The sequence below is a fragment of the Empidonax traillii genome, unplaced genomic scaffold (assembly GCF_003031625.1).
Source record: "Empidonax traillii isolate 1590-97213 ecotype Southwest subspecies unplaced genomic scaffold, ASM303162v1 scaffold384:size1533304, whole genome shotgun sequence".
NCBI classification, from domain to species: domain Eukaryota; kingdom Metazoa; phylum Chordata; class Aves; order Passeriformes; family Tyrannidae; genus Empidonax; species Empidonax traillii.
This window is the reverse complement of record NW_020955577.1, coordinates 1,381,906-1,396,119: the sequence shown is the minus strand read 5'-3', so window position 1 is coordinate 1,396,119 and position 14,214 is coordinate 1,381,906. Positions and strand designations below refer to the sequence as shown.

General features: G+C 42.0%; 1 protein-coding gene across 1 annotated transcript in view; it reads left to right on the top strand.

The window, feature by feature from the left end:
- Positions 1-7,065: 7,065 nt before the first annotated feature.
- CALCR (calcitonin receptor) overlaps positions 7,066-14,214 on the top strand; it is a 157,298-nt gene continuing 150,149 nt past the window's right edge. Inside the window, exon 1 of the mRNA XM_027893229.1 lies at positions 7,066-7,232. The gene's annotated coding sequence lies outside the window, so the exon portion shown is untranslated. The remainder of the gene's footprint in view (positions 7,233-14,214) is intronic.

Sequence of the window (14,214 nt, the reverse complement as noted above, 5' to 3'; positions counted from 1 at the left end):
TTGAATTCATACCATGTGCTCAAACCGGGGCCAGAAATTTTAAACACATCTCTCTCAAATCTTCTGTGATTTGCAGCCTTCTTTGAGTATCCAGCTAACACTGCTCACATTTAACTTGTGTTCACAGTTCTGTTGGGGAGATTTAACCAGACAAGAAATGGATCAATAATACTGCTAGAATAAAGATGTAATTGTGTAAATGTGTATGAGTGAGTGGTGTAGGAAGGGGTGAGAGTCCTGGGTATATTTTCTTCCTGAATTTGAATTATTTTCACACTCTGTAAAACTGCAAGTTAAGTGATAAAAATCAGACTATGGAGAATTTGAAAAGATAAACCTTGTTAAACCCCTATAAGGTGAAGCACAACTCAGAACATAACAGTACTGAAAAGCATGTAATATTTTTAGTTTTAGTACATTGCAGCAAAAAGTAACAGTTTAAAAGATATTTCAGCTTAATAAAATGCATTAAAAGTATATCATATAGGAAGTTAGAGCAGAAGATTTACTTTCCAATTGCAATTTATTGGCTGAGACATTTGTTATTTATGTACAAATTTCAGATTTTTCACTTACTGATACCTGAAAGAAACCTTTGAACCCTTTTTCCAAATTTCTTCCACAGCCAAGATGCAGAACACAAACAGAAAAGATACTGTAGGCCAAGAATGAAATGCATTGGCAGTCTTCTGATTGAGAACTTCTAATACTTTTGCTTTTTGATACACAGCAGTAGCTAAAATGACTGTTTTGGACTTCCAGAATATTTTTTTTACCTTTCTAATAGCAGTGTGCTCAAATACGAAACACAAAGGAGTATTTTAGACATAACTAACTCAAAGACTTCATGATGATAAGAACTAAGGAGAGGGTTGTACCTCAAAGCCATAAAATTTATCAAGAATGGAAACAGAAAAAAGTGCCAGAGAAAATGAGATTCCTCTGGGAGATCTTGATACATTTTAATGTCTAGAACCTCTAGAGCCAGATACCTCTCATGCCTGTGTATGCATCTGCTTCAACTGATTGAAGAAGGACCAGCTCTTACAGTGCTTTTTCAGAAATACAGGACTGATCTAGGACCTCTGCATGTGATTTCACTTATGTATTAGGGGAAAAGGAGATGCAGTTAAGGGAGACCTCAGATGCACAGCCATCTGTGCCTCTGCTGTACAAAGTGAATTAGGTTCAGATGAAGGTAAGCAATGTTTTTATAATAAGACATTTCCCTCAAGACTTGTGTTCTGTGCTTTGCAGTCGTCTCTGAGTATCTCACCCTCAGTGACTACGTTTAGTTTCCATTAGAAGTTTGGTTGATAAGATTTAAATGGGCAGCTGTTACAGGAAAAACAGTGTCAAAGATATTCAATTAATAACATTACTGGAATAAATATGTACTTGTGCTTGTGTGCATGTGTGAAGGGAAATGAGAGGAGAATAACAACTGAAAATGAGAAGGTGAATTTGTTATGTGAATCAACATAAGCACGCATTTTGTCTCTTTAGTGCTTTCCCTTTTCCAGGATAGCATTTGTCCCCAATTGCACGCAATCACCTACTTGTTTTGTCATCAGAACCTAAACTTAAGTCCTCTGAGATGTAAACATTCTCACCCTACTTTCTTTACGTCGGTCATGTATCTATTACAGTTATATTTTCCAAGCCATGAGACTTTTTAAGATACTAATCAGAAATAAGAATCTCTGTCTATCAGAGTAAGGATTTGAGGTTGAAGTTCTCTTTTTTTCCCCAAACCAATATGACATTATAACACTGCTTTAGTTTCACTTAAAACATATATTGAGGGGATAAGTGAAGCCTTAATAATACATAGGTCCCAGGCCACTCTTTCAAAGATAGAAAATGTTATCTCTATGAAAACACATAGGTTATTCTTGAATATTAATAGATAGATTCTCATATTGCCTATAACTCCAAATAATGTGAAAAATCTCATATTAATTATTAAATATTATTAATATTCTCATCTGTGAATTAATTAATGTAAAACTTACATTGATGTTTCACATTATGTTACATTTACAGTGATGTAAGATGCTTGCAAGTATGTATGATTTATTAAATATGGCTGCTGATGGTTTGTAGACATTTCATTAGGCTCTTGAAGGAGTTTCCAGAAAAAATTCATGTAATCTAGAATATTTTATGGTTTATATACTGTACATATACCAGAGAGGACATTTCTTGCAACTCTTGGTGCATTTAGTTCTCCTGAAAAGCTCTTCTTTTTGATGCTTGGCTGAGATTCTCTCTAGAACCATATACAGCTACACACTGGCTTAATGAGGCCCAGGGTATTGAGTTCCAAGTGAAGATGGAAAATAATTGCTCATTCTGAGGGAATCAGGTGCCCACTCTTTGGAAATGTTCCCATTGCCCAGATTTTCATTATCGTATTTGCTTTCCCTTTCCTTCCTCTATACAGAGCAAGCAAAGCCCACTGTGTTTTTGCTACCAATTACTGAGTGTTGTACTAATGAAAACATGTATTGCTAAATTAAAATAGTCTCTTCTATAGAAAATTGAATATATTATAAATACTAACAACTGGAATGTCTCTATTCATTGAAAATTCATCTCTATTCTTTTAAAACATGAATACGACTAATTTTCTTGTATTTTTCATTTCCTATTTCTTTGCCTTTGTGTCTGCTAATTACTAATTACTGACTCCTAATTACTGTTTTTCTAAAAAAAAAAATCCACAAAAAACCCCTATAAAAAGGGCAACAAATTCTCGTTTAGAGACGTGTCTTTTCCCCCCCTCCCCCCCAACTTCAAAATGTTTCAGAGAGTCTCTTAGAATGTCCTGAGATGTGAACTGTGGAATCAACACTTGGACAGATTAAATAACATAAATTAAAACTTGAAATTTAAGCAAGAAGGAAAATGTAATTACCCATGGTTTGTTTTGTACATTAAGAAACTGAGATTACTGTACATTGAGCAACTGATTTAAATAAATCTATTGTGACATTAAGACAATTTGTACATCATTCTAACGAGGTATCTGATCTCAGATAAACAAGTAAGGCTTGATTTTCAGATTTCTACAAGCAAAGCTAACATAAAATTAAACACAAACCTTTCATTTTGGAAAGCACTGTCTTAAAAAAACAAACCTTGGATGACTTGATATCTTCAGGAATAGAAATAGAACACTGTTCTGTTCCTCTAGTAAATCTAGTCTAAATTCCTCATATGTCTTCCAGCCACTTGAGCACTTCCATACTTCTCCTGATGTTGCCTTTCATGTTTGGAATGGACTTCTTCAACTGGCAGTAGCTTCATAAAACTGTTTACCTGTGACTCTTCAAATCCCTAATTCCAGAGTGACCTCTCTTTCTGAAAATTAAAGAAAATCATCTGGTTAGGATAGCATGGCCTGAACAGCAGGTACAGCCACTCCACAAATTTCCTTCTCACAGAGCTGATGTGTTTGCAAGCAGGTAGAGTTAGGAACCTGCAGTGCTGCTGATAATGCTGTAACTATTCACAGAGTTTTCAATCAAGTCACTTCTAAGAATGCAAAGTCATGGTTACAAAGTTGTATGCAAAAGAATTAAATATTCCCATGGAAGCCTTAGAGGTTCTGAAGTAACTTATGCTAAAGCTAATGGCAAATTCCCATTCTTTTCACACTGAACTGAATTAGGCTGAATTTATTACCATTTTTGTTTAAATGATGTCTTTGACTCCTTCCAATTTTTATCTAAATTGTGAATGTAGCTCTCACTCAAATGCATTATTTATGATCTGTTTATCAAAGCATACAGCATGCCTCCATGGTCTTTTGCAGACAGCTCAATGCTCACACTTCCCATGCTTCAAACAAACTAAATCTGAACAAACTCTTATTTGAAGATACTGTGCTCTAGGTAGTTCCTATGGGGTATACCATTCCACACAGGAAAGATAGACAAATCGTGATAGGAAATAGTTCACCTCCAAACAGCTTGTAATGCAGGCATCTGCAAAAGAAAACATCTCTACCTGTTCATGGAAAGCTTATAGGTCCATCTGGGAACTTGGATTTTTCTTTCAAATTCTGCACCTGACCAAGAAAATTAAGACAATGCCTTTTTCACAAGTGACATCCTTACTTGCACTACTGTTAAAGGTAGAGAAACTATATTTACAGGAAAAAAAAGATGATGCAAACAAGACAACCTATAGAAACGAAAAACTTTCCATACTATATGGAAAAATGTTTTCCCTCATAAAAGAATGAAATCAATGAAATATTACAACCAGGTTTGGACTTTCTTCACTTTTCATGTACAAAGCAACACTATAATATCACAACATAAAACATTGTCTTAGCCACCTCTCTTGTGCAGAAATCAGTGTTGTAATGACTCCTGAGCACAAGTAGAAATAAACCCACCAATGTACAGTTAATAATAATTTTCCAGTGGTTATTTATAGGTCTGATCAGTATTTTACACACATGCTAAATAGTAACTACTCATGCTTGCAATCCCACGGGGCACAACAGAATTGCTTATAGCAGAACAAATGGGAAAGTGCTGCTTCTGTGTGCAACGTAATGGTTAACAAAATGGAAGTTTACAAAAAAACACCCAGACCTTAGGAAACCTATTTCCAGATTATAGGATGACAGATTTATACTTCAGCAAATGAAAACTATTCACTGAGAAAACAGAGCAACATACAATCTGTTTTGAAATAAGCATAAAACCATTCATTGAAATGTGATGCTTTCCAATCATAGAATGAACAGTATTAGCCAGACAACACACACAAAAAAAATCCTAAATGAGTGGACTATGGAAGAAACTACTGGTAAATAGCCCATCACCTGCATGCAACTAATTCAGTTGCTTTTTCTATCTTTAAAGCAATCTGTACCTATTTGATGATCCACTCACTCACACCCTCTCAAACCTCTGGAAAAGAAAATATTCCAGGCTATCAGGCATCAAAAAGCTCTCTATTTTACCTCTTTGCTGCAACGACAGGAAGGGGGATTCTCCTGCTTTCCCTAGGCTTCAGCTTAAGGTTTTGCTTCTCAGCAGCTCCTCTTCCACAAACATCTTAAGCACTTAGAACCATGACTCATCCAAGCCCACCTAGGGACAGCTGTAGCACAAGAGGGACAGGACTGCAGTGAGTCCATGGGGTGCTGCTCCACGGTTCCAGACCTAGCACAGCTAATGAGAACCTCCCCTAACTTCACTGTTCCTGCCAGAGAATGCTGTGAAGCAATTGTAGCTTTATGAAAGCTCATAAAAGCAACTTCCACTGTTTCTCCTTATGTATCTGCAAGGATAAAGGGTGAAACCTACGGCAAAAGTTTAAATCCTAAAGGGATGATGATTTACATAAGTATTCTTTGAGTGTCTCAACTTTTATTACGGTTTCCTATCCCCTCCTGTATCAAGGAGGACAAGTTTCTTTGATGGTATTATCTAATGGCACCTTTTATCAGGTCCTGGAAAAACCGGCAAGGAGTTGCTTTTTCTTGGAACTTGGCGCATGCTAAGCCCAGCACCTCCTTCTCAGCACAAATCTCCCTTGCTCCTTTCCCTCCTCAGCATGGCCTGTGCTGGAGAAAGGCAGACAGCCCGGTTTGCATGCAGGTTTCTGTGAGAAAGGCAAGCCGTAAAATTTGACTGTAATCTGTAAGAGAAAGCGGCAGGTGGAAGAAAAACACTTGACAACTGCTTCGCTGGGAGCTAACTGTCCATTCAGAAGTAAGCCAGGCGACTTCAAAGCCAGTGTCAAAGTTCCTTTTATTTAATGGAGCAACACCCTTTGCAAAGAAAGACAAAGAATAAAGCTGTTCTCAGCCGGCTGGTGGTACCTTTTGAGTAAGTTTGTTTGCCTCCTGACTCCATCTGCTGGGAAGACACCCCACTACCTGCTGTACACACTGACACGTTTGTCAGGAGCGCTGAGGTGAATCACTGTGCATTCGCTCCGTCTCTCAGCCTCACTGTGGCTCTCTGGATATTTAAACGTTGGGCAGCTTGGAGCAGTCACAGCAGAGAAGTCCTTCCCTGCACTGCTTCAAGCACAACCACTCGACGCTCTTCCGCGAGGTGGGGGCTGTTAGCTCAGCTGCCTCTGGATGCCTCTCTTCTGAGACCAGAGGTGGCCGGAACAAGGTCTTCCTCGTCCTGTCCTTTGGTTTAAAACGAGGACACACCTTCTGGAGCAGAAACGGGAATTTAGATGACTCTGCCGTCCGGGGAATGCTGCGGCCGCCTCTTGTTCATCCTCCCCAGCTCGGTGGACGGTAGGTAGATGATTCACGCAAGCTGGAGGAGCATCAAAGGAGACGGGGCAGACAGGAGGAACGGGAGGACGGGGGAGTAGCATCCCCGGGATGGGCAGGGGCGCCGACAGCCCGCGATCCTCTGCCGGGGTAGCGCCCCTCTCGCCCAGGTGCAGGAGCGCAGGGTCCCACGCTCCACGCCCTGCATTTCCTCTTCGGAAAGGTGCCCGCGATGGGACCAGAAAGCTGGCTCGGGCCTGAGGACCTTCTCCGAGAGGAGGAGGAGGTGGGGTGTCCGACCGGGCCCCTGAGACCCTCACTGGGGACACAGCCCGGCCGGCTGAGATGCAGAGACCCCGGCCGCGCTGGGAAGGCACTGCCGGGACAAAGGGCTCCCGCTGCCGCCTCCGCCTCCTCCGCGGGGACGAGGGGGGCGCGCCCCAGGCCCCCGGGCCGGGCGTCCCTCGCCCCCGCGCCGCGGGTCCCCTCCTCCGTCAGGCGGTGTGTCGGGAGCGCCGGCGGCCCCCGCTGCTCCCGCCCCCGCAGCGGCGGCTCCGGCACAGCTCCCCAGCGGCAGGAGCGGCCGGGAGCTGCGGGGAGGCGGGGGTGGAGGAGGCGCAGCCGCCGCCGCCGGGCGGGCTCCGGCCGCCCCGCACCGACGTCTGCGCGAAGCCCCGCCGGCGCCCGGGGTGGAGCGGGGGGGTGGGCGCGGCGCGGGCGAGAGGAGGTAGATGCTGCCCGAGGCGCAGCCCCACCAGAGGGGCTCGACCCTGGCTGGTGCCTGTCCGCCGCCTGCGGGACGCGGGAACCCACCAGGCGGGGGTCGGGGAGCGGGCGGCCCCATGAGCTCCTTCGAGGAGTGAAGGGGCGTCCGGGCTGCGCCGGATCGGGCGCCGAGCCGCCGCGGAGGTGGCCCGAGGTGACGGGAGGCCGGGAGAGGTGCCGCGCCAGTGCCGGGAGCGCTGCCACCGTAAGTCCCGCGAACTTCGCCGCCTGCCCTTCCCCACCCGCCACCCCACGAGAGCGGACGCGGGGCAGGAGAGCCGCGAGGGTCCAGCGAGCAGCGGGGAGGGGGATGCCGGGGGAGTCAGACCCCGGCTGGTAGTGCAGCCAGAACTAGGGGTGGAAGAGGGAGTGAGTTGTAAGAGCTGCAGCGGCGGCGTGTGCGGTGCCACCCCGGGGAAGGGGCGTAGGACGGACGGCACTGCCCGGAGCTGGCGGTCGGGACGCGGGGCCGGGGCGCGGTGGATCCCGGAGCTCCCACTGCGGCTTCTGTATGGGCGAGCAGGTCGCTGCTGGTACCGTATCGCTTACAGAGAGCAGCCGCTCTCCGTGCTGGATGTACAGAGCGTTTAAATGACACCTGAGTCTCTAGTCCGTGCTTTTCAGGCATGTCAGATATTATTTCCTTGTTATTTTTCATCTGCTGCACCGATATCTGTACTTACTTTGGCATTTCACACCACAAATGTAATAAACAACATTAGTAGGTTTCAGAATATTGCCATTGATGACAGTAGTTTGATGTATGAGGCTATTTACTAGATGCGTCCAAGTACAATATAATGCCTGCCAATTTTGTCCTTAAATTGCTATATTGATTTTATTCTTGTGGGCTTTCTTGACAAGGTTAATGTAGTTGACAATTTGCAAAGAAAAGAGAAAAACTTCTGGTTTATTTTAGTTACAGAATGTCAATTGTGACTAAAATGATGAATGAAAAAATCATTCATAAAAAGAGTAAATAGAAAGATGTGTATCCCAAGACCTCTTGAAGTCAATATTGTCAATATCTAACAGTTGCCTTCCTGCCAATCTTTTACATACACTGACTACCACTTGAACTTCTTAAGGGTAATACAGCATGTGATATTCTTTCCAGGACTGTGCACTTTAGTGTTAAGGAGTCTGGATAAACGGAGCTTAGAATGAATTAATCAAGACATCACATTAAAATGCCTTTGCTTTTTTATAGGCACTGAATGAAATCAAGGTCTTGCTTCTGCTCCTTTTCCCCTTCAGTTGATATTTGGGGGAGAACCTTTATGTTTGGTGAGTGGAAGGGTCCCTATGCTGAGTGCATCAGGGCTGACCAGGATAACATTTCTTTGCTACCAGCGGCTCAAACTGCAGGTAATTTTGAGCTGAAGAGGGAATTTATTTCACCACTCAAAATCCTAGGCATAATTGTCAAGCAGGTAAATTAAATGTAGGAGAGCTAATACTTCCTTTCATTTCTTCAGACATATGATAACCTTTACCAGTAGGCAACTTCTGCTAAGCTGCTGCTCCGATGCTTGCTATAGCTGTCTTGTGCTAGTTGACATGAAATAATTCGAAATGAACTAAAACACTGTGTTTCTGTACCCACCGGCATGTAGTGAAGTATTCTAACTTTATAAATCTTGAGTAGGTGTTGGTCCTGTTAAGATCAAGGGTAAAATCCCAATTAAACCCTCCAAAGAGTGGGCTTCACTGTAGGTCTTCATTATCATTTATTGTGAGTGACAGCCAACTTTAGTTAGAAATTCAAGAGGCAACGTTTAGATTTGACTGATAATGGCACTTCTAAAAATTCTACACAGTTCTGCTTTAGAATCATGGATAAGAGCTGCACAGGTTTTAATACTTGTTAAAAAAACTATGTAGAATAAACTGTATTGTGCTTTCAAGAGGAATAGACAGTCCAGATTTGTCTTATACTCTGATTTTTGTTTCATCAGAATGGATCATAAGTTGGATTGCAGTTTGAATATGCATCATATTTTAACAGAGGGATTCAGACAGTATGGGGGAACGTTATCAATTACCTTGCTAGTGTCAAAGAAGTTTACAAGTAAACTGCTAAATATTTGATGTACTATAAAAATGTCAGGAAACAAATCATGTTACAGTTTACTTCTGTGCAGGTCTTAAGCTTTATTGGGAGATGAAAGAACAGAAGCATCTTTTCTATAAACCTTGTTGAAATATTACTGAATAATATATTCATAAGGTTTTGCTTAATAAATTGAACTGAGTCTAGTTAAGCAAACTTTTTTTTCCATGTCTACAGCTGAATGTTTTTGAAAACCATCTGAAGTTGAGAATTTTCATTAAAGGTGAAAACAATTTTCTACAGGATGTTTGCTGAATTGTTTTTATCTAGCTCTCTTCCAGATTGAAGTAAAGTGGAACAATGCTTAAACCTTAGCCAGTTAATTTTAAATCTGTATCTGTAGATCTGTGAGAAGCTACATGCAAGTCCTGTTATATAATAATATTGGCATGACCAACGTAGCTGCAAATAATTTCTACTAGCTTTGGGTAAGTAGAAGAAGAAAGAGCATATCATGACTTGAGTTCTTCTATCTAATGATTTTTCAGGAACTCTTTCTATATTTATTTTAAAAATCATGCATGCAAATAGAGGTTTTGGGAAAATAAGCAACTAAATAATTGAATTACACTTGACTGAAAGTTATGCTGGCAAATAAAATACCATGAAATTCGGTTTTGAAAGTGACTACTGGTTCTACGTATCAATAAGCTGGTAAACTCAGTTTTGCTTTATTTCTGGTAATTGATGTTTGAGTCATAACTGTTGCCATTGAAGTCAATATTGAAAGTCTCATTAATGCTAGCATAGATATAGGCCTTTCATGAGTGATTTTGTGTTGTGCTGAGCCCTTTCAACCGTTGTTTGAGTGGCATGCAGTACAGCTACATGCACAGAGTGAAATTCACTCTCTTGAAAAATTTGCGGTGTAACTAGTCAGGAAAGTCTAAGACGTCTTGCTGAAGGCCATGCAGTAGACCAAAAGGTGCTCTTTGTCTGAAACATGAATACTCTGTACTTTGCACGGGTACACCGAGCACCTTTTAACAGGATTAAATGTTAATTGATTCTTTGATAAAGTCATGCAGAAATGAATGACCAGTACCTTAAGGTGGTATATTATTTTCCTCTGATCTTATTTTCTTCAGTATTAACCTTAATTTTTACTAGCATTAGCCTACGAAAGAACAGCACTTAATTACATATCATTTTGTACTGGTTTTTGGTCTTATACCCACTTCCCATATGACATTGCTTTCAGTCACTTCAATGGAGTGAATTGCTAGTAACTTAATGGAGAGATACACTGAATTGCTCACATGAAGAACTACCTAATACAAGATAACAATGGAAGAGATAATTGGCCACATCTCAGTCAATAAGGAGCACTCCTAACAACACTGGGCTTGGTAGCCACCCAGAAGTTACAACTGGACAATCCAAACCTTCTGTTAAGTGTTGAAGTCATGGACGTGTTTCAGCTGGACATCTTTTTAATCCAGATGGTATCTAGACACTTCAGGAGTTTTTCTTCAGGTCATCTACTGAACAAATCAAGGATATGGTCTTGCTTTACCAGTAAGCCTATGAGCTGTTCAGTGGGCTCCATGCTTTTTAGGTGACCCTCATTTAAGGATATGAACCCCCAGAGTGGGAAGGACCTGGAAGTGGTAGTTACCTCTGGTAGTGAGCTCCATTTGATTGATTGTGCTGCTTTGTATGGATGTATGCAAAGAGGAGGTTGTAGCCAGGTAGGGTTCGATCTCTTCTCCCAGGCAATCAGCAGTAGGACAAGAGGGCACGGGCTTAAGCTCTGCCAGGGGAGGTTTAGGTTGGATATTAGAAAGAAGTTCTTTCCAGAGAGAGTGATGAGGCATTGGAATGGCTGCCCAGAGAGGTAGTGGATTCACCATCCCTGGAGGTTTTTGAGATGAGGCTGGATGTGGCACTGAGTGCCATGATCTAGTAATCACAGTGGGGCTGGATCAAGGGTTGGACTTGATGATCTCAGAGGTCTCTTCCAACCCACATAATTCTATGATTTACCATTAAACCAAGGAAGAACAAGAAATTTTGGTGTTCAGCCATAAGAAGAAAGTGGAGTCATTGACCATAGTTGATAGGGAAAACCACTTGGAACAAGAGTAGGTAAAGGACACCAGAGGTATGCTGCCATGTATTTTTCCATGGTTCCCTAAATGTGTTCTGAATTAGGATCATATGGTAGACAGGTGAACTAGTACTGTTCTAGTCAAATACTGAACTGTAGTCCTGAACGGTGGTTTACTGCAAGGACCAGCTTAACCTGTGCACCAGAGACCCAGGGAACCTGCAGGGAGGAAGACTCCTGGGTCCAGGAGATGGACTGATGGTGCAGTATTGGTGTTCTTACCTGTGCATGTTGTACACAAAACAAACAGAAATGCAGTTCTTATAAGTGCATCTTATCTGCTACACCTCAACATGATAGTCGTACTCCTGGTTTTTAGCACAGTAGTCATGTGGGGTTCAGTAAAGGTGACGTGGAGTGGCATCTGGACCTTGGCTTTTTTATCATTTGTAATGTAAAAGACCTGACACAGATTTGGCAGAATTGGCTATTTACACCACACTTTTAGTAGTGGTTTTGGAAATAAGCATGCTTTTCAGTTTCATATGTCACATTTCAGTGTTGCAGTTTCCTGTGACACTGTTTGGAAAATAATTTCCTGCTTGGTCATATTCAGCAGTGTATATAAGAACCAAATCCCTTAACCTATGGCTTTTGGTGAGTAATATTAACTATTACCAATGGTTAGATGAATAATACACTCAGTAAATTCTGCAGTATTTTTGAATATATGATTTCACAATATTTTATGCATGGTAGCTCAAACGGTATGTACTTCAAAGGATTAGTAAGACAGGATGTACACTTTTTGGTGGCTTTGACCTGTTTAGTTTGTGGTGTCCTCATTATCTTGAGGTAAAGCTAAAGCGGGGGGTTAGAAAATTGCTCTTAATCAAAAGGGGGGTGTTTGAAATGCCTTTCTGTTTCTGGGTGCTCTGTGAAATGCTGAATTACCCCTTGACAATTAGAAAAGAAGATTTTTATTCTGATGGTTTGTCCTAGAAATTGAACACATCTGCAGGCAATGCCAAGTGAATGTACAGACATATCTGGAGGTTGCTTGAGTCAAGATGAATTGTGTCTTGTCTTCACAGTTACCTTCTCAGAATTAAGCTGACAGTTAAAAATACCTCTTTTAAATATAATGAATACTCTGGAAAACAAAATGTTGCCATTCCAAACATGTCAAGGCTCCATGATTAAGATTATTCTTGTAAAAGAAAAACAAACTAAAGTTCTGTTTTACCTTTTTGTTAGTGACTGGAAGGAGGCTCCACATTTGGCATAGTGTCCCTTCAAAGGTCAACTAAATTTTCTGCTTCTGTTTTTTTATTAGTGAAATATTTACTTAGTTTTCAGTGCTCTCAAAACAAAAAATGCTGTAATCCATGGCACTGTTTAGAGCTTGATGGAAGTGAGAGAAAGGTAATCAAAGACTGAATAAATTCATAGAGCAAATTAGCCATTTCTGTTTGTCTCAGGCAGCACTGAGGCATGCTCTAACATGAGAAAGCTCAAGTGACTGTAGCATCTCACCTGTGATGTATGCAGATGGGTGACTCCATTTCTGTTAGTCTTGATTTCCCTCCAGCTGATGTCAGTAATGAGTGTTAACTGCTTTAAAAAAATCACAGGTAGCTCCGCAGTTGTATTTCGTTTGTATCTTATCTTCCCTGCAAGTTGTGTGTACCAGAGCAGTTATCTGTAGCAAATCAAACTGTTTTGATTCAAGTGAATCATAGAATTGGTTGGAGAAAAGCTCAACGTGACGTGGTGATGTGCTCTTGCAGCCCGGAAAGCCGGTCATATCCTGGACTGAATAGAAAGAAGTGTGACCAGGAGGCAAGGGATTTGATTCTCCCCTTCTACTTTGCTCTTGTGAGACCCCACCTGGAGTGCTGCATCCAGCTCTGGGAACGCCAACATAAGATGGACATGAACATGTTGAAGTAGTTCCAGATGAGGGACATGAAGATCATCAGAGAGCTGGAGCACCTCTCCTATGAAGAGAGGCTGAGAGAGATGGAGCTGTTCAGCCTGGAAAAAAGACGGCTCCAGGGAGATCTTCCAGTCTTCCAGTACTTAAAAGAGGCTTACAAGAAGACTGGAGAGGGACATTTTACAGGGGCATATAGTCATAGGACAAGAGGTAATGGATGGAGCTCGTTAGCCTGTAAGGCAATCCATCTACGTCCTGAGGACCTCGCTGCCACCGTCCAAGCGTGCTTGGCCCTGGCAGATGAACCTCAGGATTAAAGGGTGGGCTCAGTTCCGCGCACACTGTGTCTCACCTAAAAAAAAATCCAATGCGCAGGCTGGAAGGTGTAAAGACCTTCCCTGGTTCTTCGTTCGCGAAGACTGGCCATTATTAATGGCTTCATACTGAAAAAGAATGAGTTTAGACTGAATAACAGGAAGAAACTTGTTATGATGAAGTGGTGAGACACAAGAACAGGTTGCCCAGAGAAGTTGTGGATGCCTCATATTCGGAAATGTTCAAGGCCAAGTTGTATGGGGCTTGTGATCTGTGAAGAAGTAACATGAACCCTACAGGAAATTTTTCTGTTTAAATTTATCCCCAGTATGGTGCGGTGCCAAACTGGTGATGCTCTACCTGCCTTCAGTACAGAACCTATTTGTGTCTCACTTTATGTTGCACAACCTAAACTTCTTGAGCAGAGCTATCACCACATGATTTCGTCCAACTTTCTTGATATTTCAGGTAATCTTAGTTACCTGTAGCCTTGGTGTGTAGCCTGTGTTCTGTAGTCCTAGTTACCTGTAGCTGTGCAGGTGCTTCATCACTGGGCCCCTCTCTTACGCTGCACTCCCTTTTCGTTGTTGAAATATGATGGTGTAATTTGCCATATGTCAGACAACATGCAGATGGTAAACATCTTTTAATGGACAAGTATGATTCCTCACAGAAGAGGTATGAGTGCTGTCCCATAAAGTTACAGCTCTTTTTATGTTATGAACTGTCATCTCTCATCCATTGGAGTAAAATGAACATCAAAAGATACT